The 27,199-nt window shown below is 44.7% G+C and overlaps 1 long non-coding RNA gene across 2 annotated transcripts in view; it reads left to right on the top strand.

Moving 5' to 3' along the window:
* LOC130358677 (uncharacterized) overlaps positions 1–12,467 on the top strand; it is a 35,939-nt gene extending 23,472 nt beyond the window's left edge. The window contains exon 7 of one of the 2 annotated variants that reach the window (XR_008889613.1): positions 12,135–12,467. This is a non-coding gene — a long non-coding RNA (uncharacterized LOC130358677). Of the gene's footprint in view, positions 1–12,131 lie in introns of both variants that reach the window. The other variant, XR_008889612.1, reaches the window with a different exon arrangement.
* Positions 12,468–27,199: the final 14,732 nt, after the last annotated feature.

Here is a 27,199-nt window from a genome sequence, read left to right as displayed (position 1 = left end):
AACGTCGGGCGGGCGGGCAATGTGTTAGATTTTTTTATTGTCTCACACTATAGATTGTGGACTGCAGCCACAATCTATCTTTTCAATTCAATTAATATAGCATGCAGTGTCATGCCAATCAATGGATTATGGATCAATATGTGTGAGGTTATTTTAATCTTGGCTCAATAAACGTTAAGTTTTATATTGGGTGGGAAATATAGGGTCTTAGTGACCGCTTAGTGGTCAAATGTTAATAATATTGGATTTACCCTCCACTCATAGGTCCCTTTTGTTGCATTTTACATTTTAGACGCCATGATCGGCATCAATCTCGGCATCAAAAGGGTTAAAGACGGGCATCGGCGATCCCGTCACTGCCCATCATTAACCCTATTGATGTCGTCACTGATGCCGATCGTGGCATCTAAAATGTCACTCACTGTGAGTCTAGCGGTGATAGTAGCTGACAGGCATCCCGATAAAGCTCCTGCGCTCGCTTTAGAGTCACTTATCGTCGCAGGGCATACATTTACGCGCTGCTGTGTTAAGTCCTTGAGATTCTAGTAATTTTTTTTTACTCGCATTTAAAAGGATACATTTCATTACAATGTTTTTACTTGTAATCATGCAACCAGTGAACATATTATTTTTCCAAAAATATAAACTAGTAAAGGGCTGCATAGTAAAGAGTGCCCATTAATACTACATGTAATTTTGGGCTTGTTGCATCTGATTATATGTTGTAAGGAATCTAAGAAGAATAAGGTAGTAGTGCAGCAGTAGACTAAACTGGCCCGAGGGATTATCATAACATGTCAATCCAATTGGTCTTTAAATTTATGGGGTTTGAAAGAATAATAAAACTTGACAGATCATGTGCTACAAATATTATAGATTACCATAAGGTTGACACTAATTTACCGCTGTGGCCCCTTCACTGATATTCACTGCACAGTAGCACTTAGAGTAGCTCAGAGAGGATTCTGCATAGGGCGGAGCATGTGAGAAGGCTGGAACTTGTAGTTCCATAACTATGAAAGTGTATGTCCCGCTTGCAAGATTGCCCAATGCTCCTTGGGCTTGCCCAGATAAAGGGGGCTTCATATTGATGATATAGGTGATATGTACCCTGAAGCACACCCTATTAGGTGTCCAGTCTGATGGAATGTGGGGTGCCATTGGTGTTATTTGTGCAACCAAGCCAGACACAGAGATAGAACCATAAGTCAGTCTTTTACATAGCAACAAGTCTTCCAGTAGAATAAAAGCATGATTTCTTGCAATGACATTGGTCTGGAGCAGAGGATCACCCCTATGAAAGGGAGGTGAAAAGAGATATTCTCTATGCTCAACTTCTAGCCCTTTGGATAATGCTTTAGTCCAGCGATTTCTCCTCGAAGGGGTGCACTATGTTTAGTGTTATTCTTAGACCTGAGCAGCAATGTGCATTACAGGGTACAGTCCTTTTAATAATCTGTAGCTTGACAACCATAGAGTCTCTAGGCCCAGCCTGAAGTGCTGAAAGGTCCTAGAAAAGATGAGGGGCCCCTCTACAACTTTTGCCCACAAGCTTTGTCTCTGTCTCCTTATTTTCTCCTCTCGTGATCTCTCAGAAATAGAATAGGATGAAGTTCAGTGGGATGTGATCTTTACACCTCAGGAGCTGACATGACATGCTGCAAACACTGGAAAACAGAATAATTACACATAAATAGCAAAAAAACACGCAAAATACCATAAAGACATGACAGTAATCAAGAACAATAGCCAGCAACCAGTTCACATGCCCCGCGAGGATGTGCAGTGGTACACTGCACACTTATGGCCATATTGCTGAGCAGGGAATCAGACCTCTTCACTTGAATAGAACTGTGCCACTATTCCCCAGGCGGCCACTGCGCACGTAAAACAGTAAAAGAGCTGCAGCATTCAATCAGTACTGGAGACCCTTCATTCTCCAAAAAAGTGGGGTTCCTTGGGGTCAGGCTCCCACTGATCATAACGTGATGGCATACCCTAGGGATACTACTTGAACTGCATGTTTATCTTTTTTTTTTTAATGTTTTATGCATATTTTTATATGAGTGCAATTTTTTTTTTTTTTTGTAAAGATGATGCTATAAATGATTTTGGATGAATGTCTAATGAACGGTGTCTTCCTTGTGTGTTTTTTGACCATTCTATTGCATTTGTAAAGCTTCTCCTTTGTGTGTCCTTTTTTACTTTAACCAAAAAGTGGGACCTATGCAAACTCTTTTATGACAGATGTTCACACCAGTGATTCAGTATATTAAAGGGAAATGTGACTCGGAGAGACAGCTTTGCAAGTTTATGAGATGTATGATCTTCTCCACCCAGCTTCCTCCTCCCTTCCTCCACTGACAGTAGCATTCTTGGAGTGGTTATACTCATTTAACCCCCTGTGGGTGCAAAGCCATGGGGGAATTCTCAGACAGCCTCCCTGCGAGTTCAGGCAAAGAACACACGATCGAAACTGTCAGGAATTTTGGCAGTTTCTCTGATGAGGAAACTATATGTTCTGGAGCGTGTGCCCGAGTGCAGACTTAATCTTTATCACCTTGTACAATTTCATGCACAATGTATAGGCCGTACAGGTTATGATACATTCATTATTATGGATAGGAAACGATAGATAGATGGGATTCTGAAAAAAGCAGCACACCAAAATTCAGGATGTCGGGGTGCAATCTGTATAAGAATCTAGGTAGTCAATTTCAAACTTCACATAACGTACATAGGACAGCAGCACTCCCAAATAGTGAAATAAAATTCCGGTCTTTATTCATAAATGTGCAGGCGACGTTTCAGCTGGCTCACCCAGCCATTGGCTGGGTGAGCCAGCTGAAACATCGCCTGCACATTTGTGAAAAAAAAACAGATTTTTTTCCCCTATTTGGGAGTGCTGCTGTCCAATGTACCTTAGATAGGTAGATAAATAGATAGATAGATAAATCGCTTGATGCAGGCACACTACCGTTCACAGTCTATGTCCATCGCCTAGGTCGGGCATAGTCTGTAATAACAGAAGGTTGTGTTAATGTCTTTGGATAGACCTGCTGCTAGATAGTTTTTGTTGAATGCTTAAAAGACATGACAGCCTGTAATTCATCATGGAACCTGTCCACAGGGATAGAGATGACCTATTCAATTCATTGGCAGCTTCGCCATAACAGGTGCTTTGTCATGAGAAACAGGAATGTGGGTTAGTTCACAGGACAAGGACTGTGTATAATTAACATGAAAATCCATGGCTCCAATGTTGTCATTAAGTGACATGACTGTCATGAGGCACAGTGAATGGGAGCTGAAGTATTCCAGGACATGGGTCAAGGAATGCTATTGTAAGACAGTGGGGTACCTACACACTCGAGAGTTTGACTTAATAGCTGCAAAAATGCTGATGGCTACAGTACATTATCCTAGGATGTGTTCCAGAGACATAGTTGACATAGTTACAGACTGATCTAGGCAGTATTATAACTGGCCCCATATGATAGATAAGCGGTGCTGTCAACTATTCCTCTCTTCCAGTCAGTTTTTCAGATTTAGATACCATGTGGTACCATAGATTTACATGATGTCATTGGTAAAACCATTTGGTAGATTCTAGTTATTTGTGATTTTTGTTGGCATATGCCAAAGAGTTTGGTGCATATTGCAACACATTCGATCCTATTGTTTCTTGAACTTAGGTGCCATTTATTCCTCTCTAGTAAGGCATGATAATGCTGAACTGACATGGGGGGGATAGCCGATGTCACATATCAGTCATTACGTGTCTATGGCTTAAGCTGACTATAACCGATCCCCTATATAGATCGCTGATCTATTCTTCTTATGTAATCTCTGATCTCACAATACCTCTGTCTGTGATCTCCTCTTGTCCGCTCCTCACATAGCCGACTCCAAGATCTCTCCCATTCTTCCTCTATGCTCTGGAACACACCACTCCGATAAATCACACTCTCACCCACCATCACAACCTTTAAAGGTGTACTCTGCTTGAAATTTTTTTTTTTTAAATCAACTGGTGCCAGGAAGTTAAACAGATTTGGAAATTACAATGGATCCAAGTAGAGGTACGCTCGGCACCACCCGGTACGTATTCGGCTACAAGTGGGGAGACTCTGGACATGCAGCAAATGGCCCCTAGAAGCTACGCTAAGACTTTCAGGTGCTGACACCAAGAAAACAGATTCAGTTCCAAATGTAGATATGCATAGAAGAATACGGAGCACTCACCAAGACTTGCTTGCTGTAGCTTCTTTATTGTTCACATATACATGCAGGGTAAAGCGGGCAGGGAGTAGGTGGACAAGATGCAGGGCTATGGAGCTGGCGACGGGCCGTTTTCACACCAAAGCGCTTCGTCAGGCCAGGCGCATTACTCATATGGTACCTTGTTTTTCCTACTCCTTGTGCCCCAGCTTGACTTGCACCTTGATAACATCAAAAGCATCTCAAGCTACCATCTGATGTGCACTGTATTCAGGTGTGCCCAAACATCGGTGCAGACCCTTTTTTACCACTGCCATGTGTGCTGGAGAAGTAATAATGTGGAGCCTTTTGGGGGAAAGAAGTTGTAAGACTGGAGGCATTTGTGGGGGCTGGAGGCATTAGGGGAGAAATGAGGGTTATGCTGGATGTAATTGGGGGGGTTCTAAATCCATTTTGGGGAAAAGGTGGGTTAGACTGGAGTCATTTGTGGGGGTCTGATGGCAATTGGGGAGGCTAAAGGCATTTGAGGGAGTCCAGTGGCAATTGGGGGAGGCTGGAGGCATATGTGGGGGGTTGGTGGTAGTTAGGGGAAGGCTTAAGGCATTGTGTGTGGGGTGAGACTGGACTGGAGGTATTGTGGGGTTTTTTGTGCATAGCCAACAGATATATAGGTATTAAACATTGCTTCTTTTTAGCCATTTTATGTCTTTGGTCAAAAAACTTTGGGTAAGGGTGCCCTGTGTTTTTTTTTTTTCTGAGGAGTGGTGCCCTGAGATGAAAAGAGTTGGGAAACACTGTTATAACCAAAGATGATGCAGATTATGACTGGCCCTAATGCTGGAAGGGACCTAGTTGCCCCTTTGCCCCAAGAGAGGACTCCAGCTATGTAACTGTCATGTCATAGGGGCCCAAGTTACAGTTTTTGCACTGGGGTTCTTGAGCTTTAGTTTTATTACTGTTCACAGATCACTGGCCTACAGATCACTAGATGCTTCTGAGTTCCTGAGAGGTTCAATCCCAACATCAATGAATTGGTCTGCTAGAGGTTTGTGATAAAATGCCTCCCAAACAGTGGTAGCCTTACATAACCTTGCTTCTTAGTATTTTCTTAAAGGATGTGTGAGCCGCTCACCACTTTGCAATTTGATAAGCTGGAAGGCATTACCATTCATAGATTAAGGAGGCAAATGCTGGAATGTAAAGCCATGCTCCATTTATCACAACCACACATGCATTTCATTGCTCACTCAGTAATAAAAGCTTGTCATCAGCAGCCTCGGAAATATTTGGGGTCTAACTAGGAAAATGAAATGTGGAATTAGCTGCAGGGTAATTTTTGGGTTACAGCTGAAAGTCCAGCAGCAATACTTTTACATCTTAGTGTTTCTTAAGTGTTCTGGGTGATATTGTCAACCCTGTTCATTAGCAGAGAATACGGTATATTATTCAGTAAATGGATCATTTTGAGCTCTGAATAAATACATTTGGTGAACATTTTCACTTTAATTTATTCAATTTGGTTATTTTAACATACAGGAATGGTGGATTAGTAGGTTCTATGGGCAACACTGGCCACATTTTTTGCACTTGGTTCATCAGATAATTTAAAACAAATTCATGGTTTTGTTAGATAACCCATTAGAGTGGTGACAAAATGACATTAGTGCCTTCACTGCTGTTATTAAGCCACTTAGAGCCCCTTCCATGTTACACAGTTATTTGTCATTTACTTCACTTCAGTGGGCAGGACCAGGGCTGAACTGTTTGCAATAGTACACACAAATGTTCTTCCTTTCCCTTACTTGTCTGGCCAATCACATCTCAACACCTACTTCTTACTGTTATGCCATGCCATTACGCTACTATAGATGGCTTGTGGAGGGAGAAGGGGTTACTGATGCACTTGTTTTTAAGGTGCTATGTGAGTGGGAATTAAATAAACAGCAGCACTGCAAGGAAGGGGTTACACTTGAAACAGAACTGCTGTAGAAATGAGATTCCATCTAACCTTGATTTAACTTTCAGGGACAGTGAGAACACTCTGGATGGTGAAGACAAGCTCACAAATTGCAGGTATACAGCCAAGACCCCCTCTTTCCTGCACATAGCACTAGCTAAGCCCCACTCTTACTTCCTGCGTCCTGTCTTGAACTCTTTGTTACTAGTGACAGCCGGAGCCTAACAACATGCAGTCAATAGCAAAGTGACACCTAGTGGCCACAACTTTAAAGCTTTTTTTTCTAAGTTAAGGAGTCATTTCTGGTAAATGAAGGGATTTAAATATATGTTACAGATCCCATGGGCTTGCAGATAGAGAAAAGTTTGAAATTATTTAATATATATAAATATATATATAATATATATAAAAGGGGTTATCCCACAAAAATATGTTTAAAAAACAGTCAGTTGCAATATCAATGCAAAAAATATTAAGTCAATGAAGACCTTCCAAAAGCCAGCTCTTCATGATAGCCTACAACCTGCAACAACCTTGCTGCCTCTCTATTACATTGTGAATAGCTGCTTTTTTGACTGCTTACAGATGACCAGCTATTTCCCTAACCTACTGTTTCCCTTCTATCCCATTTAGATTATAAGCCCTCTCGTGCAGAACCGTCTCTCCCTCTGTATCAGTCTGTCATTTTACTCTGTTTAACGTTCACTTTACTTACATTTGTGTCATGTTATGTATTTTAACTCCTTATCATATGTACAGCACCCTTGAACCGAGGGTTCTCCAAAAATAAATGAATACAAATAATGGTCGGCTGGTCCTGCCAAAACCAGTGGGTTTTAGCTGGAACATGCATAATGTGTATATTCATCTTAACTACTTTTTAACTAGCAACACTTGTCCAACAATTGACGGTGCACTTTGTTTTATATAGAAGATGTGCTAAAACTTTTACAGGCTGGGTCATTGCCCTCCATTGAACGCCTATTAGTAGGGTAAACATTCTGAAAGTTTAAGTCCAGCAGCAGCTAGAAAGTTGCAGGTAATTTTTGTTCAGTGTTGACTCATCCTTGGTTCATATTTTTCTGCATAGGAACACCCATAATGACTCTGAGTACACATACTCCCCAGATTTACAGATAAAAGTTTTCTGTTCTCTTGATGGGATTTGCTTTGTTTGATATATATCATGTAATTGACTTTATAATATTCTAGTTTTCCCTAGGGGTTAAAAGTAACTAAGAAAAAGTAGGACAATTAGAGGACAAAACAATTGCATCAAAGGAATCAAAGAAAAAAATATAATCGATTGCAATAGGATTAATACCTTTCATGATGGATTTACAGGCACACTCTGCATAGAAGTGTATTCAACAATTAGACATATTTTCTTCTCTAAAGATAGACCATTGGTGGGAATAGAAAAGAAAGAAGATCGATTTGGGATCTTTAGTATGGTGCCAGGTTAAGCCATCCTGTACAGAAGGCTTTCAAAAATGTATCTGTTGTCTCAAAACTTTTGGCATTTCAAACAGATATATCAACGGTTTTGATCAGTCAAGGTCTAGGTGTTTACACCCCCACCGATCGTTAGATAGAGCTGGGAGAAGTGCACGGCTGAGAGCTTCTCTTCCCACCTTGCTGCCTTGTAAACTCACTAAAGGAGATTTTGTAAGTCTATCAGGCTTGTCTACTGCAGCAAGACAGACATTGCAGCGAGCCCGGGGAGAGAAGGGCTCAGCTGCATGTTTGTAAGACCAGATGCCCTACCAGGTATGGCCTGAATGTATGGAGCTGTGCATAGCAGGAAGTAATGAGGTTGCAACGCTTGCACAAATACTATGGCCCTGTCAATCAGCTGACCGCCAGGGAGTCAACCCCCCACCAACCAGATGGATATTAATAACCTATCCTAAGGATAGACCATTAATAAAAAGTTGTCCATCGGCTTCTGGGTTTAGGGTATGTTTCCATGAAAACAATGCAGGGTAATTTTAGAAAACCCTACTCCTATTTACTTCAATGGGAGATGGGGAACCACTCAAAAAAAGAAGTGACATATCCCATTGAGATCACTAGGAACTTGAGAACTGGACCCCCCCCCCCCCCCCCATTATTTGCACCTTTCTTTATAATATAGAATGTATTTGAATACATCTGTGTGTCTATGTAAAAAATCAGAAGAACTCATAGGTAAAGTATTGATACATATACTGTACAGTAATTCTGTGAACATTATATTCACAATCTTTATTATATACTTAAATTCCTCATATAATCATATGCATGAGCTGAAAGACTATGCCTGTAGATGCTCATGTTATTTTGATCATTTGAAGTGGCTGACCGCTCATCACTTACTGTATGAGGGAATCTTATAATAGCATTGATGTCTGAAGTAATGCTATCTATGGCCACCTGATCATTTCTAACAATCAAAACGATTCTAATTACATATGTAATCTAATGAATTCCTATATAAAAGACTCTGTCAATACATATAATTAGACTTAAGTATATAGTTGATAAAATATGTTAACGCCAACCTGTGCCATAGGTTAAGCCTATATCATGCTTTGTCATGTCATCACCAGCAATGACGCAAAGGTGCTGAACTACATCTGCACCAGAAATGTAAATAAAATCAGGTGAAACTTGTTTCTATTCCTGTAATGATGATTAAAATGTGTTAAATAATTTACTGACAGATTCATTTATGAGAGAACTTTATCTTACGTGAGAAAAGCCAATAAATCAGGGCGGAGACTGCCTGAGCTATGGAGCAAAATGAATGCAGGCAAAAACAACACAAATGACAAGTAGCTGCGCAGAAGTATTTGATACAATAAAATATATAAATAAACCATTGTGTCAACCTTATTTCCATGTGGGTAACCTTTTGTTTTGCATGAAAGATCAGTTATAGATGAATCCTGGAAAATGAAAGGATAATGATTGGAAAGCAAAAGAATAACAGGGGGACAACTGTCCCTCTACTATTAATTCTACACTAGAGGACCGTGGAGGAGAAAAAGAACAAGAGGGCGCTCCCTTAGTGTAGTATATCAGTTGGCAGTGGCATTGCTATAGAGGTCACAATGGTCGCCATTGCGACCGGGACGCCTTGCCAGGGGGGCACCGGTCGCCATTATTGGTATTGTCCCGGTCAGAACGTTCCCCAAGTGCCATTGTGGCCACTGCTGCCAGACTTTACCATCCGGCAGAAGCGGAGTCCATTAACATGCCCTGATTGTCCTACCCCTGCCTTGCTGCTTCAAGTGAGTGGAGGGGGAGGGGCAGGGCATGTACAATCCACATACAAGAAGCCCTGCCCTTCTTCTTCCTCCATTGTAGTGCCTCTAGTGCAGTCGGCCCACCCGGACTAGCCAGTACTCTATCCAGAGGTCTGCTTCCAGACCTGCCTTCTGTCCCGCCTTTCCGTCCGGTATGACCCTTAGACACTTTATGCAATGAAGTGTCTAAGGGTCATACCAGACGGAATGGCAGGGACAGCAGGCACGTCTGGAAGCAGACCGGGTGTCATGGCTATGAAGTGAGTGCAGGAGCTCCTGCACTCACATAATAGCTATTGCTTGAAATGATATGTTGACCCAAGACTGACATCCTCTGATAAGCCAGTGTTTTCCAACCCAGTTGCCTTCAGCTGATGTAAAACTACAGCTCCCAGTATGCCCAGACAGCCAAAGGCTGTCTGGGCATGCTGGGAGTTGTAGTTTTGCCACAGCTGGAGGCACAATGGTTTGGAAAACACAGCCTTACAGTACAGTGGTCCCTCAACATATGATGGTAATTCGTTTCAAACGACCCATCGTTTGTCGAATCCATCGTATGTTGAGGGATCCGTGCAATGTAAAGTATAGGAAGCTGTACTTACCTGTCCCCGCCGCTCCGCACCAGGTCCTCACCGCTCCCGCTGCTGTTCCAGGGGCTCCCGATGCTGTCCCGCTGCTCCGGTGTCTTCTTCGCGATCCTCCGGTGTCTTGCGCATCTTCTGCAGGGTCCGGGCCTCGCTTTCTGGTGACGTTATTACGCTGCTGCGCCGGCGCGGCGTGCGTAGTGACGTAATAACGACGCCGGAAAGCAAGGCCCGGACCCTGGAGAAGATGTGCAAGACACCGGAGGATCGCGAAGAAGACACCGGAGCATCGGGAATAGGTAAGTGAACCTGCTGGGGCACATTACACTGCTATCCGACAGCAGCTTAAGCATTTTGCGCTGTCGGATAGCAGTTAATGCGATGGCCCCGACATATAAAAGCATCGTATGTCGATGCTGACATCGACATGCGATGGCCTCTGAGAGGCCATCGTATGTCGATTTTATCATATGTCGGGGCCATCGTAGGTCGGGGGGTTACTGTATATGTATGGATTTATAAAAAAAATTTAAAAAAATTTAAAACAGCTGTCGAAAACTCACTCATTAAAAGATTTATGATAAAACATCTCAAGATTTACCCCTTAAAGGGGTACTCCCGTGGAAAACTTTTTTTTTCAGATCAACTGGTGCCGGAAAGTTAAACAGATTTGTAAATTACTTCTATTAAAAAATCTTAATCCTTCCAGTACTTTTTAGGGGCTGTATACTACAGAGGAAATGGTTATCTTTTTGGATTTCTCTTATGTCATGACCACGGTGCTCTCTGCTGACCTCTGCTATCCATTTTAGGAACTGTCCAGAGCAAAAGAAAATCCTGATAGCAAACATATGCTGCTCTGGACAGTTCCTAAAATGGACAGCAGATGTCAGCAGAGAGCACCGTGGTCGTGACATAAGAGAAATCCAAAAAGAAAAACATTTCCTTTGTAGTACACAGCCCCTAAAAAGTACTGGATTAAGATTTATTAATAGAAGTAATTTACAAATCTGTTTAACTTTCTGGCACCAGTTGATGAAAAAAAGAACCCCTTTAACCCCTTAAGGACTCAGAGTTTTTCCCTCTTTGCACTTTCGTTTTTTCCTTTACTTTGTAATGACATCAGTAATTTTACCCCAAAATCTACGGCAAAACGGGGAAAAAAAAATCATTGTGCGACAAAATTGAAGAAAAAACATCATTTTGTAAATTTTGGGGGCTTCCGTGTCTACACAGTACATTTTTCTGTAAAAATGAAACATTCTCTTTATTGTGTAGGTCCATACGGTTAAATTGATACCCTACTTATATAGGTTTGATTTTGTCGTAAAAAACTACCTGCGCATGCGCCGGAAGAGGCCGCAGATTCGTCGCTGAACCACGGAAGAAACCGGAAGAAAAGATTTGCCTTGGACGTCAGAAGATAGGAAGGACAGAAGCAAGAACACACCCCCCGACATCCCACTTACCGAACACAACATGGTGGAGGCCGAGGTGCACAGCAAGCCAGTGGAAGAAAAAGGGGGCAGCTTCCGGATCTTCACAAAAGGTAAGAAAATACATATATACATAATCACAACACACATAAAAAAAACACATACTTATACACACATAACACACAAACATAATAACAAAAAACAGTATAAACAAGGGAGAACCCCTTTAAGTGGTTAAAAACACAGGGATTTTATATTTTTGCACTTCTGTTTCCCCAACTCATCTTCTAAAGATCATAATGCTCTTAATTTTCTACCTACAAACCCATATGATGGCTTGTTTTTTGCGCCACCAACCATCTATCATTTCACCTCAAAAACACAAAGCCTTAAAAAAATTATTTGCGGGGTTATAAAAAAACAAAACAAAATGCCATTTTGTAACTTTTGAGGGCTTTTGCTTCTGCGCAGTGCACTTTTCAGTAAAAATTACACATTATCTTTATTCTGTAGGTCCATACAGTTACAGCAATACATAATTTGTATAGATTTTTTTTAATTATATATTTTTGTACAAAAATGTATGTGCTTAAAATTGTCCTCTTCTGACCCTTTTGACTTCTAACTTTTTAATTGCACAAAGCAGGATCTCCACACCAGTATCCCGACGAGTTGGATTAACCCCTCGAGGATACATTGGTGGACCTGAGGAAGGCACGAGCCAGTGCCGAAACGTGTCGTCCTTATTGTGCAAAATAAAAAATACCGGATGAAGCGTCGGATGACGTGAAACAGTTCTGTCGTTTGGACCCCACCCCCCTGCACAGCTCCCTGATCCCTACATGCCGCGAGTGTCTCCAGTTGTTGTGACAGAGACGGATCTCCGCAATAAAGCTGTCATTGAAGACGGTGAGTCGCTACGTGTTTTTCTTTACATCTACTTGCAAAATAAAAAATACGTTGTGCTGTGCGATCCCTGGTCCTTTCTTGTTCATTATGCAAGCAGCGCCTCCTAGACCATTCTTTTTCCGTTCTCTTGTTAATTCTACACTAGAGAACTTTAAATCAATAATCAGTTGATTTGGGGAGATTTAATTACACACACACACACATATATAAACTCATAGTATGTGTGTATGTTTTGAATACACTAGGTACACGTACATACTGTATTTCTTATATGTCAACTAAAATAAAATAGAGTTTAGGGATACCGACAATTTATGCAGCCTGAGAGTAAACAGTGGAGCCCATGCAAATCTATGGGACCGGAAGTTTTAAACATCTTGCTGTGACCAATGTCATGGTATGATATAACTGATAGGTGCTGAGAATAGTAGGCAGTAGGTGGGGACATGTAGCGGGGACAGGGCGGGCGGGGGAAGACATTAGTGTGGGGCAGAGAGAAAGCATGGAAGCACTGCTGTCACTGCTGGGGCTTCAGGAGACTGGAAAAGCTGGATGGTATGCACACCTACTTACACATTCACATGCACCTTTTAGCATTTGGCAGTGACAATACCACTAATGACTAGTGAAATTGAAACCAATTGTCAATTGAATTTGATTAAAGTGTTAATTTAGTATAACTTTTTACATGAGGCCAGGTAGGGCTTAGGTGTATTTTATAAAAAAAATAAAAAGGAAATCATCATTGAAAAAACAACATTTATGCTTTTGGGTTATTTGTATCTACTATTAAAAGTAACTTAGTGATCTAAACCTTCAATTGTTAAGTATTCAAAAAAAGAAGAAATTGGGAAAGGTGCAAATAATTTTTCACAGCACGATACATCTTTTTTTTAACCACTACAGGTACGCCCTTGCGTCCTGGTACTTAAGGACCAGAGGCCTACCTCCACGCCCTCCGGGCGGTGATCGGAATTGGATGACTGCTGATATATCAGCAGCCATCCCCGCACATCACCTAGGTGGGTCCTGAGACCTTCCCCATAACAGTGATCACTGTGAGATGATCGGTCTATTCTGACTGGCGAATCACTGATTTTCTGGGCCAATTGGGTCTCTGATGACTGATGGCTCAGAAAATAAGGGTGCTGTCTAAGACAGCATCGATCACCATGAAGGATAGGAGTGCCACCTGTTCTATCACTGCGATTGGTCGGTCAGGAGCGACCGAGCAATCACAGATCGGGGAGGGTGGGGGGTTAAAGTTCAGTTCCCCCGCTCTGCCCACCTACAGTGGTCCGGGCAGAACGGGGGAACAGTGACAGCAGTGGGCGTACCAGCGATGGGCTGCAGCGATCCTGGGTAAGTTGCTGGCTGTCTCTGCAAGATCTGTAGGGCCACAGTTTGGAGACCACTGTGCAGTGGTCTCTAAACTGTGGCCCTCAAGATCTTGCAAAATTACAACTCCCAGAATGCAGTTTTCTGTCTGGACATGAATTAATTTGTAATTTTGCAAGATCTGGAGGGCCACAGTTTGGAGATTGCAGCAAACAGCTGTTTTGACATGCTGGGAGTTGTAGTTGTGTGCCACCAGCTGTTGCATAACTGCAACTCCCAGCATGCCCGGCTGTTAGTACATGCTATGAGTTGTAGTTTTGCAACAGCTGAAAGCACACTGGTGGGGAAACACTGAGTTAGTCTGTTACCTTACTCAGTGTTTACCTTCCAGTGTGCCTTCAGCTGTGGCAAAACTACAACTTCCAGCATGCACATTCTGTCACTGCCTGCTGAGAGTTGTAGTTTTGCAACAGTTCTGGAGGTTTGCGCCTCCCTTCCCTCCCAATGCGAGTTTGAGCTGCAGGTAATTTTGAGTATACAGTGGGGCAAAAAAGTATTTAGTCCGCCACCAATTGTGAAAGTTCTCCCACATTGGGGGAGATTTATCAAAAACTGTCCAGAGGAAAAGTCACCCAGTTGCCTATAGCAACCAATCAGATCGCCTCTTTCATTTTTAACAAGGCCTCTGAAAAATAAAAGAAGCGATCTGATTGGTTGCTATGGGCAACTCAGCCACTTTTCCTCTGCACTAGTTTTGATAAATCTTCCCCATTGTCAGATTTTTTAAGAATTTATATACAAATTATGGTGGAAAATAAGTATTTGGTCACCTACAAACAGGCAAGATTTCTGGCTCTCACTGAGCTGTAACTTCTTCTTTAGTAGTGTTGCTCGCGAATATTCGCAATTCGAATATTATTCGCGAATATCGCATATTCGCGAATTCGCGAATTTCGCGAATATAGCGCTATATATTCGTAATTACGAATATTCGTATTTTTTTTTTTTTTTTTTTCTTCACAGTACACATCACAGTGATCACCCCTCCCTGCTTCCAGCTTGTGTGGTGTAAAGAAGGCTGTAATACTACTGTGTGAGACTGGCGTGCGAAAATTCGCATATGTGAAAATTAGCATATGCTAATTTTCGCATATGCGAATATTCGCGTATGTTAATTTTGTATGTGCTAATTTTCACATATGCTAATTTTCGCATACGCGAATATTCGCATATGCGAAAATAAAACGAGAATATAACGAATATGCGAATATTCGCGAATATATGACGAATATTCGTCCATATATTCGCGAATATTCGCGAATTCGAATATGGCCTATGCCGCTCAACACTATTCTTTAGGAGTCTCCTCTGTCCTCCACTCGTTACCTGTATTAATGGCACCTGTTTGAACTTATTGTCGATATAAAAGACACCTGTCCACAACCTCAAACAGTCACACTCCGAACTCCACTATGGCCAAGACCAAAGAGCTGTCGAAGGACACCAGAAACAAAATTGTAGACCTGTGCTAGGCTGGGAAGACTGAATATGCAATAGGCAAGCAGCTTGGTGTGAAGAAATCAACTGTGGGAGCAATTATTAGAAAATGGAAGACATACAAGACCAATGATAATCTCCCTCGATCTAGGGCTCCTCGCAAGATCTCATCCAGTGGTGTCAAAATGATCACAAGAACGGTGAGCAAAAATCCCAGAACAACACGCGAGGACCTAGTGAATGACCTGCAGAGAGCTGGGAACAAAGTAACAAAGGCTACCATCAGTAACACACTACACCGCCAGGGACTCAAATCATGCAGGGCCAGACATGTCCCCCTGCTTAAGCCAGTACATGTCCGGGCCTGTCTGAAGTTTGTTAGAGGACATTTGGATGATCCAGAAGAGTATTGGGAGAATGTCATATGGTCAGATGAAACCAAAGTAGAACTTTTTGTTAAAAACTCAACTCGTGTTTGGAGAATAAAGAATGCTGAGTTGCTTCCAAAGAACACCATACCTACTGTGTAGCATGGGGTGGTGGGGGGCAATCATGCTTTGGGGCTGTTTTTCAGCAAATGGACCAGGACAACTGATCCGTGTAAAGGAAAGAATGAATTAGGCAATGTACCGTGATATTTTTAGAGAAAACCTCCTTCCATCAGCAAGGGCATTGAAGATGAAACGTGGATGGGTCTTTCAGCATGAGAATGATCCCAAACACTCCGCCCGGGCAACAAAGGAGTGGCTTTGTAAGAAGCATTTCAAGGTCCTGGAGTGGCCTAGCCAGTCTCCAGATCTCAACCCCATAGAAAACTTTTGGAGGGAGTTGAAGGTCTGTGGGCCAAAATACCAGCAACAGTGTGAGAAAACCTTGTGAAGACTTACAGAAAACGTTTGACCTCTGTCATTGCCAACAAAGGGTATATAAAAAAGTACTGAGATGAACTTTTGTTATTGACCAAATACCTATTTTTCACCATAATTTGCAAATAAATTATTTCAAAATCAGGCATGCATGGTTCAGCATAAACCTGGAGTCATAAGAATACAAACTGTATGTGAGAAAACAGGAAGGGTGCTGAGACACATGAATAAACACTGTGGGGATCCAAATATATCTATATTAAGGGGGAAGGGAAAAAAGAAAGGAAATGAAGGGCAGAGAAGTAGGTAGGAACAAGAAAGAAGAAAAGAGAAGGGAAGGAAAAGAAAAAGGTATGGGAGAAAGCGCAGATAAAACACAAGAGTAACTCACCACTGGGGCAAGCCACGTCCCCAGACAATGGCCCACATTTATCATTGTCTTTAGACTGTTTTTTGTGTCTAAAAAAGGGGCAAAAAAGGCGCAAGCAGGGTTTTTTGCGCCTTTTTTTGCCCCTTTTTGTTTACACATTTCTGCTGATTTTGAGTTGCAATCCACTGATTTTGAGTTGCAATCTACTGATTTTGGCAATACACATGATATGGAAGGGATTTATCAATGCACCTTTTTTGTAAAAAGAGGCGCAAAGCCACTGAAAAGTCTCTAAAATTACACCAGCCCAGACATGGTGTAGCTTTTTGGTGTATGTGTAGACAGAAATTTCAGAAAATGTGACCTGCACAAAATTTATCAAATGCTCTTTGACCATTTAATAAATTTGGTTCTCCTACACATTATCAGCACACAAAAAAGTGTAGAAAAATGCTTTACTTACACTGCAATGATAAATGTGGGCCAATGTGATTTTATGGATTTTTTTTTCTCATTATGTTCTCATAGTTATATCTCATAGTTGAGGTATACCTATGATGAAAATTACAGGCCTCTTATCTTTTTAAGTGGGAGAACTTGCACAATTGGTGGCTGACTGAATTGGTGGTTGACATATACACGCACCCTTACACAGTTACCCCCCCCCCCCCCCATAAAAATGTAAAATTTCTCATATGGCACTGTTCCCTAAACAGAGCCTCCAGCTGTTGCAAAACAACAACTCCCAGTATTGCCAGACAGCCATTGACTGTCCAGGCATGCTGGGAGTTTTGCAACAGCTGGAGGCACCTTGTTTGGGAAACAATGCCGTAGAGTATTTTTGGTGGCATAGGCAAACGCCATGCTTCCATCCGGGGCCGTCCCTATGCAAATCCCTAATTTGGGCCTCAAATGTGCATGGAGCTCTCTCACTCCAGAGCCCTGTCCTATTTCAAGGCAACAGTTTAGTGCCACATATGGGGTATTTCCGTACTTGGGAGAAATTGTGTTACACATTTTGGGGGGGCTTTTTCACCTTTTACCCTTTATGAAAAGAAAAAGTTGGGGGCTACACCAGCATGTTAGTGTAATTTTTTTTTAAATCTTTTACACTATCATGCTGGTTGTTACGCCGAGCGCTCCGGGTCCCCGCTCCTCCCCGGAGCGCTCGCTACACTCCTCTCACTGCAGCGCTCCGGTCGGTTCCACGGACCCGGGGCGCTGCGATACCGCCTCTGGCCGGGATGCGATTCGCGATGCGGGTAGCGCCCGCTCGCGATGCGCACCCCGGCTCCCGTACCTGACTCGCTCTCCGTCAGTTCTGTCCCGGCGCGCGCGGCCCCGCTCCCTAGGGCGCGCGCGCGCCGGGTCTTTGCGATTTAAAGGGCCACTGCGCCGCTGATTGGCGCAGTGGTTCCAATTAGTGTTTACACCTGTGCACTTCCCTATATCACCTCACTTCCCCTTCACTCCCTCGCCGGATCTTGTTGCCTTAGTGCCAGTGAAAGCGTTTCCTTGTGTGTTCCTAGCCTGTGTTCCAGACCTCCTGCCGTTGCCCCTGACTACGATCCTTGCTGCCTGCCCCGACCTTCTGCTACGTCCGACCTTGCTTCTGTCTACTCCCTTGTACCGCGCCTATCTTCAGCAGCCAGAGAGGTTGAGCCGTTGCTAGGGGATACGACCTGGTCACTACCGCCGCAGCAAGACCATCCCGCTTTGCGGCGGGCTCTGGTGAAAACCAGTAGTGACTTAGAACCGATCCTCTAGCACGGTCCACGCCAATCCCTCTCTGGCACAGAGGATCCACTACCTGCCAGCCGGCATCGTGACAGTAGATCCGGCCATGGATCCCGCTGAAGTTCCTCTGCCAGTTTTCGCTGACCTCACCACGGTGGTCGCCCAGCAGTCACAACAGATTGCGCAACAAGGCCAACAGCTGTCTCAACTGACTGTTATGCTACAACAGTTACTACCACAGCTCCAGCAACCATCTCCTCCGCCAGCTCCTGTACCTCCCCCGCAGCGAGTGGCCGCTTCTGGACTACGACTATCCTTGCCGGATAAATTTGATGGGGACTCTAAGTTTTGCCGTGGCTTCCTTTCCCAATGTTCATTACACTTGGAGATGATGTCGGACCAGTTCCCCACTGAAAGGTCTAAGGTGGCTTTCGTAGTCAGCCTGCTGTCTGGAAAAGCCCTGGCTTGGGCCACACCGCTCTGGGACCGCAATGACCCCGTCACTGCCTCTGTACACTCCTTCTTCTCGGAAATTCGAAGTGTCTTTGAGGAACCTGCCCGAGCCTCTTCTGCTGAGACTGCCCTGTTGAACCTGGTCCAGGGTAATTCTTCCGTTGGCGAGTATGCCGTACAATTCCGTACTCTTGCTTCTGAATTATCCTGGAACAATGAGGCCCTCTGCGCGACCTTTAAAAAAGGCCTATCCAGCAACATTAAAGATGTTCTGGCCGCACGAGAAATGCCTGCTAATCTTCATGAACTTATTCACCTAGCCACTCGCATTGACATGCGTTTTTCCGAAAGGCGTCAGGAGCTCCGCCAAGATATGGACTCTGTTCGCACGAGGCGTTTCTTCTCCTCGGCTCCTCTCTCCTCTGGTTCCCTGCAATCTGTTCCTGTGCCTCCCGCCGTGGAGGCTATGCAGGTCGACCGGTCTCGCCTGACATCTCAAGAGAGGACACGACGCCGCATGGAGAACCTCTGCCTGTACTGTGCTAGTACCGAACACTTCCTGAGGGATTGTCCTATCCGCCCTCCCCGCCTGGAAAGACGTACCCTGACTCCGCACAAAGGTGAGACAATCCTTGATGTCCACTCTGCTTCTCCACGTCTTACTGTGCCTGTGCAGATGTCTGCCTCTGCCTTCTCCTTCTCTTCTGTGGCCTTCTTGGACTCTGGATCTGCAGGAAATTTTATTTTGGCCTCTCTCGTCAACAGGTTCAACATCCCAGTGACCTGTCTCTCCAGACCCCTTTACATCAATTGTATAAACAATGAAAGATTGGACTGTTCCATACGTTTCCGCACGGAGCCCCTTCTAATGAGCATCGGATCTCATCACGAGAGGATTGAACTTTTGGTCCTCCCCAATTGCACCTCGGAAATTCTCCTTGGACTTCCCTGGCTTCAACTTCATTCCCCAACCCTGGATTGGTCCACTGGGGAGATCAAGAGTTGGGGGCCCTCTTGTTCCAAGGACTGTCTAAAACCGGTTCCCAGTAACCCTTGCCGTAACTCTCTGCTTCCTCCAGTAACCGGTCTCCCTAAGGCCTATATGGACTTCGCGGATGTTTTCTGCAAAAAACAAGCGGAGACTCTACCTCCTCACAGGCCTTATGATTGTCCTATCGACCTCCTCCCGGGCACTACTCCACCCCGGGGCAGAATTTATCCTCTCTCTGCCCCAGAGACTCTTGCCATGTCTGAATACGTCCAGGAGAATCTAAAAAAGGGCTTTATCCGTAAATCCTCCTCTCCTGCCGGAGCCGGATTTTTCTTTGTGTCCAAAAAAGATGGCTCTCTACGTCCTTGCATTGACTACCGCGGACTTAATAAAATCACGGTTAAGAACCGCTACCCCTTACCCCTCATCTCTGAACTCTTTGATCGCCTCCAAGGTGCCCACATCTTTACTAAATTGGACTTAAGAGGCGCCTATAACCTCATCCGCATCAGAGAGGGGGATGAGTGGAAAACAGCATTTAACACCAGAGATGGACACTTTGAGTATCTGGTCATGCCCTTTGGCCTGTGCAACGCCCCTGCTGTCTTCCAAGACTTTGTTAATGAAATTTTTCGTGATCTGTTATACTCCTGTGTTGTTGTATATCTTGATGATATCCTAATTTTTTCGGCCAATCTAGAAGAACACCGCCAGCATGTCCGTATGGTTCTTCAGAGACTTCGTGACAATCAACTCTATGCTAAAATTGAGAAATGTCTGTTTGAATGCCAATCTCTTCCTTTTCTAGGATACTTGGTCTCTGGCCAGGGACTACAAATGGATCCAGATAAACTCTCTGCCGTCTTAGATTGGCCACGCCCCTCCGGACTCCGTGCCATCCAACGTTTTTTGGGGTTCGCCAATTATTACAGGCAATTTATTCCACATTTTTCTACCATTGTGGCTCCTATTGTGGCTTTAACCAAAAAAAATGCCGATCCCAAGTCTTGGCCTCCTCAAGCAGAAGACTCCTTTAAACGGCTCAAGTCTGCCTTTTCTTCGGCTCCCGTGCTCTCCAGACCTGACCCATCTAAACCCTTCCTATTGGAGGTTGATGCCTCCTCAGTGGGAGCTGGAGCTGTCCTTCTACAAAAAAACTCTTCCGGGCATGCTGTTACTTGTGGGTTTTTTTCTAGGACCTTCTCTCCGGCGGAGAGGAACTACTCCATCGGGGATCGAGAGCTTCTAGCCATTAAATTAGCACTTGAGGAATGGAGGCATCTGCTGGAGGGATCAAGATTTCCAGTTATTATTTACACCGATCACAAGAACCTCTCATACCTCGAGTCTGCCCAACGGCTGAATCCTCGTCAGGCCAGGTGGTCTCTGTTCTTTGCCCGATTTAATTTTGAAATTCACTTTCGGCCTGCTGATAAGAACATTAGGGCCGATGCTCTCTCTCGTTCCTCAGATGCTTCTGAAATTGAACTCTCCCCTCAACACATCATTCCTCCTGACTGCCTGATTTCCACTTCTCCAGCCTCCATCAGGCAAACTCCTCCAGGAAAGACCTTTGTTTCTCCACGCCAACGCCTCGGAATCCTCAAATGGGGTCACTCCTCCCATCTCGCAGGTCATGCGGGCATCAAGAAATCTGTGCAACTCATCTCTCGCTTCTATTGGTGGCCGACTCTAGAGACTGATGTGGTGGACTTTGTGCGAGCCTGCACTATCTGTGCCCGGGATAAGACTCCTCGCCAGAAGCCCGCTGGTTTTCTTCTTCCTCTGCCTGTTCCCGAACAACCTTGGTCTCTGATTGGTATGGATTTTATTACTGACTTACCCCCATCCCATGGCAACACTGTTATTTGGGTGGTCGTTGATCGATTCTCCAAAATGGCACATTTCATCCCTCTTCCTGGTCTTCCTTCAGCGCCTCAGTTGGCTAAACAATTTTTTGTACACATTTTTCGTCTTCACGGGTTGCCTACGCAGATCGTCTCGGATAGAGGCGTCCAATTTGTGTCTAAATTCTGGAGGGCTCTCTGTAAACAACTCAAGATTAAATTAAATTTTTCTTCTGCATACCATCCTCAATCCAATGGACAAGTAGAAAGAATTAACCAGATCTTGGGTGACTATTTACGACATTTTGTTTCCTCCCGCCAGGATGACTGGGCAGATCTTCTACCTTGGGCCGAATTCTCCTATAATTTCAGAATCTCTGAATCTTCCTCCAAATCCCCGTTTTTCGTGGTGTACGGCCGTCACCCTCTTCCCCCCCTCCCTACCCCCTTGCCCTCTGGTCTGCCCGCTGTGGATGAAATTTCTCGTGATCTTTCCATCATATGGAGAGAGACCCAAAATTCTCTCTTACAGGCTTCTTCACGCATGAAGAGATTCGCGGATAAGAAAAGAAGAGCTCCTCCCATTTTTTCCCCTGGAGACAAGGTATGGCTCTCCGCCAAATATGTCCGCTTCCGTGTCCCTAGCTATAAGTTGGGACCACGCTATCTTGGTCCTTTCAAGATTTTGCGCCAGATTAATCCTGTCTCTTACAAACTTCTTCTTCCTCCTTCTCTTCGTATTCCTAATGCCTTTCATGTTTCTCTTCTTAAACCACTTATCATTAACCGTTTCTCTCCCAAATCTGTTCCCCCCACTCCTGTCTCCGGCTCCTCGGACATCTTCTCCGTCAAAGAAATTTTAGCATCTAAAAAGGTCAGAGGGAAAACCTTCTTTCTAGTGGATTGGGAGGGTTGTGGTCCTGAAGAGAGGTCCTGGGAACCTGAGGACAATATCCTGGACAAAAGTCTGGTCCTCAGGTTCTCAGGCTCCAAGAAGAGGGGGAGACCCAAGGGGGGGGGTACTGTTACGCCGAGCGCTCCGGGTCCCCGCTCCTCCCCGGAGCGCTCGCTACACTCCTCTCACTGCAGCGCTCCGGTCGGTTCCACGGACCCGGGGCGCTGCGATACCGCCTCTGGCCGGGATGCGATTCGCGATGCGGGTAGCGCCCGCTCGCGATGCGCACCCCGGCTCCCGTACCTGACTCGCTCTCCGTCAGTTCTGTCCCGGCGCGCGCGGCCCCGCTCCCTAGGGCGCGCGCGCGCCGGGTCTTTGCGATTTAAAGGGCCACTGCGCCGCTGATTGGCGCAGTGGTTCCAATTAGTGTTTACACCTGTGCACTTCCCTATATCACCTCACTTCCCCTTCACTCCCTCGCCGGATCTTGTTGCCTTAGTGCCAGTGAAAGCGTTTCCTTGTGTGTTCCTAGCCTGTGTTCCAGACCTCCTGCCGTTGCCCCTGACTACGATCCTTGCTGCCTGCCCCGACCTTCTGCTACGTCCGACCTTGCTTCTGTCTACTCCCTTGTACCGCGCCTATCTTCAGCAGCCAGAGAGGTTGAGCCGTTGCTAGGGGATACGACCTGGTCACTACCGCCGCAGCAAGACCATCCCGCTTTGCGGCGGGCTCTGGTGAAAACCAGTAGTGACTTAGAACCGATCCTCTAGCACGGTCCACGCCAATCCCTCTCTGGCACAGAGGATCCACTACCTGCCAGCCGGCATCGTGACACTGGTGTTGCTCCATACTTTTCATTTTCATAAGAGGTAAAAGGAGAAAAAGACCCCCAAAATTTGTACCATAAATTCTCAGTGGGGGCGTAAATTGCTCTGCAGGCGCACAACATGGCTCAGGAGTGAGAGCGCACCATGTGCATTTAAAGGGTAGCTCCCACCATCCTATTTTTTTTCTGTCCCTGCCTATTGCCAGTCTATCCCTAACCCCCTCCCTGCTTTTAATTTTTATTTTTACTATATTAAAAATGCTTTTTGTCTGCCTGGCAGTGTGCTCGCTACCAGGCAGACTTCCCCAGCAGGCACCACGTCACTGATGCCTGCTGGGGGGGACTTCTGCCCTTAGTTCATCTACACATGGTGCCTCCAGCTGTTTCATCACTACAACTCCCAGCTTGCCCTGACATCTATTGGCTGTCAGGGCAGGCATGCTGGGAGTTGTAGTATTGAAACAGCTGGAGGCACCCTGTGTAGATAAACTATTAGTTACATGCGGCGCTAGCCCGTCCCCTCCGTCTACCCCCTACCCCCGCGCCATACCCCGTTCCCTCCATCACAACCCCCCCCCCATTACACTTACTGCAGAGTCTGGCAGCGGGCGTGCAGGGACAGCGGCGGCGACAAGGCGGCGATGTGCGGGAGGAGTGGCCTCCCAGCCAGTGGCCGGGAAGCCAATGCGCTCGCTCCCTGCCTGTCTGATTGACAGGCAGGGAGTGAGCGCAGGCTGAATGAAAAAGGACTGATGCCCGGCCGCATAGGTCCTTTTTCAGGCGTGACGTCACGCCAGGCTGCAGCCGGCCACTAGGAGGGAGACCCCTAGTGGCCGGTTTTCAAATGTAAATGAAACTATTTTAATGAAAAAAAAAAAAAAGTATATTAGAGATATGTTGTAGTACATAAGTACTACAACATATCAAAAAATAAAGTTGGTGACAGTGCCCATTTAAGGCCTAAATTGGTGATTTGCACAGGGGTGGCTGATAAACGCAAATAAAATAAAAAAAACACCCACGTGTGACCCCATTTTGGAAACTACACCCCTCAAGGAATGTAACAAGGGGTTCAGATAGCATTTACACCCCACAGGTGTCTGACTGATTTTTGGAACAGTGGTCCAAGAAAATTAAAAATAACATTTTTATATGCACAGCCCACTGTTCCAAAAAAACACCTGTGGGGTGGAAATGCTCACTGCACCCCTTGCTAAATTCCATGAGGGGTGTAGTTTCCCAAATAGTGTGTCAGGTAGGTTGTTTTTTTTTTGCTGTTCTGGCACCATGGGGACTTCCTAAATTGCACATGCCCCCAAAAGCCATTTCAGAAAAATTTGCTCTCCAAAAGCCAAATTTTGCTCACTCTTCTGAGCATTGTAGTGCACCCACAGGGAACTTTACATCCACATATGGAGTATTTCCATACTCAGAAGAAATGTGGTTACAAATTTTGGGGGACATTTTCTCCTAATATTGTAAAAATGAAAAATTTGGGGTAACACCAGCATTCTTAATTTTCACATCCCACTTTAACAAAAGTTCGTCAAGCACCTGTGGGGTGCTAAGGGTCACTGTACTCCTTGTACGTTCCTTGAGGGCTGTAGTTTCCAAAATAGTGTGCCATATGGGGGCTTCCTAAATGCAACATGCCCCCCCCCCCCCCCCCAAAAAAAAAAAAAATTCAGCAAAATTTGCTCCTTCCCTTCTGAACCCTCTCTAGTGTACCCTGTAACTTTACATCCACATATGAGGCATTCCCTTGTTTGAGAGAAATGGGGTCAAAAATGTTGGGGGTCTTTTTCTCCTTGTACTTGACCCCTTGTAAAAATTGAAAAATAAAATGGGGCTACAAGAATATGTTAGTGTAAAAAAATTGAGATTTTGAATTTTCTCCTCGACTTTGCTGCTATTCCTGTGAAACATCTTTGAGGGGTGCAGTTTTCACAAGGGGTCAAGTATGGGGATTTCAACTTAAAGATCCTAAAATTTACTTCAAAACTGAACTGCTCCCTGAAAAATTCAGATTTTGTAATTTTTCGTAAAAAATTGCTGCTATACTTTGAAGCCCTCTAATGTCTTCAAAATGATGCCAACATAAAGTAGACATAGTGAGGGGCAATCATCATTATAGGTGTAAGTGAAGCATTTTTCTTCACCTTTTTTTTGTGTGCTAGTAATGTGCAGGAAATTTAATAAATGGTCGCATAGCATTTGATAAATTTTGTGCAGGCCAACATTTTCTGAAATTTTACTCTTCACATACACCAAAAAGCTAAGCTTAGTCTGGGCCAGTGTCGTCTTTTGGTGGTTTTGCGCCTTATTGGTGGTTTTGCAGCTTTTTTGCGCCTTTTAACAAAAAGGCACAGTTCATAAAACCCTTCCATATCATGCGTATTGCCAAAATCAGAAGATAGCAACTCAAAATAAGCAGAAATGTGTCAATCAAAAGGCACAAAAAAGGACACCTGTGCTATTAGTGTAAACTCAATGACAAATGCAGGCCATTGTATGTCAATCAATATATCATTTATTTGGCATGTCCATTTTCCTTACATGCAATGTAAGTGTTATACTTAAATACTGTATATACTCGAGTATAAGCTGAGTTTTTCAGCACGAAAACGTGCTGAAAACGCCCCCCTCGGCTTATACTCAAGTGAACTCTCCGCCTGTCAATCCCTTCTCAGTGGTCTTCAACCTGCGGACCTCCAGATGTTGCAAAACTACAACTCCCAGCATGCCCGGACAGCCATTGGCTGTCCGGGCATGCTGGGCGTTGTAGTTTTGAAACATGTGGAGGTCCACAGGTTGAAGACCACTGCGGCCTTCGTCATCATCCAGACCCCCTTTAGTTTTCTACTCACCTCCCCTCGGTGGGAAGGAAGGGTGAGCTGGTCTGGGCCATCTATGCTGCAGGGACCATCCAGTGGGGAGGGTTAGTCGTTCCGGGCTGTCCATTTTCACCGGGAGGCCCTCTTCTCTGCTCCGGGCTGGCCCAGGACTATTGACGTTGGCTTGACAATGACACACAGGGACGTCCGTCCCTGCGCATGAACGTCCCTGTGCGTCATCGTCAAGGCAACATCATTAGTCCGGGGCCAACCCGGAGCGGAGAAGAGGGCCTCCCGGTGAAAATGGACAGGCCGGAACGACTAACCCTCCCCACCAGACGGTCCCTGCAGCATAGATGGCCCGGACCAGCTCACCCTTCCTTCCCACCGAGGGGAGGTGAGTAGAAAACTAAAGGGGGACTGGATGATGACGAAGGACGCAGTGGTGTTCAACCTGCGGACCTCCAGATGTCTCAAAACTACAACTCCCAGCACGCCCGGACAGCCGATGGCAGGCGGTGATGATGAAGGGAGGGATGATGACAGGGTGATAATGATGGGGTGATGATGACGGGGGTGAAAATGACAGGGTGATGATGACGGGGGTGTTAATGACGGAGGTCTAGATGAGGACAGGGGGGATGATGTATTTCCCACCCTAGGCTTATAGTCGAGTCAATAACTTTTCCTGGGTTTTTGGGGTGAAATTAGGGGCCTCGGCTTATATTCGGGTCGGCTTATTCTCGAGTATATACAGTAATGTTAGATACTGTAGATACTAAAACACCTGCTATATTGCTATACACACAATAGATAACACTGCCAGGACTTCCACAGAATCCTCATATGACCTTTCATTCAAGAACCAAAATGCTGTAGAAGTGTATTTTCCTGTTGTAATATATCTTTCACTGACAGATAAGTTATGTGGAGTTCTATGCAAATGAAAACTTCCCTAAGTTGATTCACCTTTATTATCAGAGAGAACATCCTTCCTATATTGGAAAATGTCATTCTGAGTGTCATCCTATTAAAAGGAAGGTAAATATAAAGGGTAAATCCTAATGTATGACAACTCGGCTCAATCCGATCTAATAAAAAGCCTTTTCTTGGACAGAAGTGTGCTTCGCATTCTTTCCTAGGGCATG

The sequence above is a fragment of the Hyla sarda genome, chromosome 2 (assembly GCF_029499605.1).
Source record: "Hyla sarda isolate aHylSar1 chromosome 2, aHylSar1.hap1, whole genome shotgun sequence".
NCBI lineage: Eukaryota > Metazoa > Chordata > Amphibia > Anura > Hylidae > Hyla > Hyla sarda.
This window is presented reverse-complemented; position numbering and strand designations above follow the sequence as displayed.